This window comes from Octodon degus, unplaced genomic scaffold (assembly GCF_000260255.1).
Source record: "Octodon degus isolate 3935 unplaced genomic scaffold, OctDeg1.0 scaffold00015, whole genome shotgun sequence".
Lineage (NCBI taxonomy): Eukaryota > Metazoa > Chordata > Mammalia > Rodentia > Octodontidae > Octodon > Octodon degus.
In genome coordinates this window covers 17376656-17379210 of record NW_004524591.1, presented here as the reverse complement: position 1 = coordinate 17379210, position 2555 = coordinate 17376656, and positions in this window count along the sequence as shown.

Here is a 2555-nt window from a genome sequence, read left to right as displayed (position 1 = left end):
TATACTTTATACAGCCTTTTGAGTGTGCCTGCCAGAGGTGGGCTGGGTTAATTCAACCTACCCAAGCTTAAGTTGGCACTCTGAAAATGAATAAAGAGAAACACACTGAGAAAAACAAAACAAAACAAAACAAAAAACAAAGGCAAAAGCAGATTGAGAGAATATCTGGGAAGGCTCCCAAGGCAGGGACACAAAGGAGACCGCTGCACCTAGGGCACGATGAACAGGGGCTGAGGATGGTAGGGAGCGGGACCTTCAACAGTCACAGGATGCTGAGGGCCTGCATAAGAATTTGGCTTTCATCCTGAGACAACAACTCTGAAGGAGTGACATGTTGTGATTAGGCTTGACAGTGCCAGGCTTATGGCAGTGTAGTAATCGGCGCGATAAAGGGCAGCAGGAGACTGAAGGGGAAGCCATTGCATCCATCAACGGAAAGGCGACAGTCACTCCAACCAGGGTGGCTGCAGCTGAGGTTTTGCAAAGTAATCCATTTTTGGATATTGGAATTAAGTAAGGAAAATACAAATTAATCCCATTTTAAGCAACTATGTGACAAAGTGGGATTTGAAACCAGACCTCTTGGAGGGATATCCCGAACCAGCGGGTCAGTCAACGAAGGTCACCTGGGGGAGGAGCGGGGAATTGAAGAAGGGACAAAGGACAGGAGAAGTGAGAAATGAAGACAAGACAGGATTCTGATCAAGTCTCTTTATTTAGGGGAGGTGCTGGGTATATATAGTGGAGGCATAGGGAAATTACGTCAGCGGGTAAAAGGCGCGAGTAACTAGGCAACCAGGCTATGACAGGAAGTCCCACCTCCGGGGCATAGCAGGAGACTTATGAGAAATAGGCGGGGTAAGAAGGACCATAAACTTAACTCAGCAGGGGAATAGAATGGATACCGGATAATGGCCTCCCACAGAGGGAGTCCCTCTATAGTGGCTATGTAGACCCCTGCCACTGATCGCAGTCCAGATATCCACCTCGAAGTGTCTACCGTGGAGCCTTGGCCGTGTTCTCGTTAGCATAATAAATCAGGAATCAGAAAAACAGTCCCTTAGATCCCTGCACACCTAATGCTACCTGACAAGTAGCAGGTTGTTGCCTAATAAACGGTGTGGGGAGGGAGGAGAATCTTGTCTTGCGGGGAGAGGAGCTCATTCATGCCTTAGTCGCTTAGACCGTTTACATTGCTTTTGTTGCTAGCAGACTCCTATACTGTTGGTTGTGTTTCTAGAAGCAAACAGTGCTATTGTAGGTTTGGGGGCCCTGCAGCTTTGCAGGAATGGGAGTGAGGGAGAAAGGAAGAGATAGGAGAGACAGGGAGAGAGAAAGACAGAGACAGACAGAGACAGACAGAGAGACAGAGACAGAAAGACGAGACAGAGACAGAGAGACAGAGAGAGACAGAAACAGAGACACACAGAGAGAGACAGAGAAACAGAGACACAGAAAGAAACAGAGACACAGAGAGAGATAATAAGACAGAGATGGAAAGAAAGACAGACAGGGAGAGACACAGAGAGATAGAGACAGAAACAGAGACAGAGACAGAAGCAGAGGCAAAGAGAGAGAGAGGATTTGAGGATTTCAGCTTAGGTGAAATTTACATAAAATAAAATTAACTTTTATTATAAAGTGAGCTATTTAATACATTCAAAATGTTGTGTAAACACCACCCCTCTAGTTCCAAAACATTTTCATCATCCCAAAGGAAATCCCATGCCCCTTATAGACACTGCCCATTCTTTACTCCCAGTTCCTGGCAACAACCATTATAATTTCTGTCCCTACAGATTTATCTATTCTGGATATTTAATATAAATAGAAGCATGCATGTGATCCTTTGGCATTTGGCTTGTTTTACTCAGCATGATGTTTGCAAACTTTATCTGTTTCTCACACGTTGGTACTTCATTCCTTTTTATCGCATGCATAGGCTACCATATTTTTTTTTTAGGCTACCATATGTTTATTCATTTGTCTGTGATACACATTTTAATTTTTCTGACTTTCTGATGCCATGAGCATCAAAAAGTACATGTACTTGTTTAGTACTTGTTCCAATTCTTTTGCATATACACAGAGGTGGAATTGCTGGGCCACATGGTAATTCTAGTAACTTTCTGAAGAACTGCCAAACTCTTTTCCACAGAGACTGGGTTATTTACATTCCTTTTTAATTTATTAATTTTGGGGTACTGGGGATTGAACTCAGGACCCTGTGCTTGTGAGACAGGGGCTTATGCCACTGAGCTATCTCCCTAGCCCTTATTTACATTCTTACCAGCAGTATATAAAGATTCAATTTTCCCATGTCCTCCATAATACTTGCTGTTGTCTTCTCCTCTACTCTCCTCCCCCCTCTCCCCTCTCCTCCATCTCTCCCTCCCCCTCCTCTCTTCTCATCTCCTCTGCCTCTTCCTCTCTCTCCTCTCCTCCCTCTCTCCCTTTCCCTCTCCTTTTCTCTCTCCCTCTTCCTCTCCTCCCTCTCTCCCTCTTCCTCTCTCTCTCCTCTCTCTCTCTTCTCCTCCCTCTCTCCCTCTCCCTCT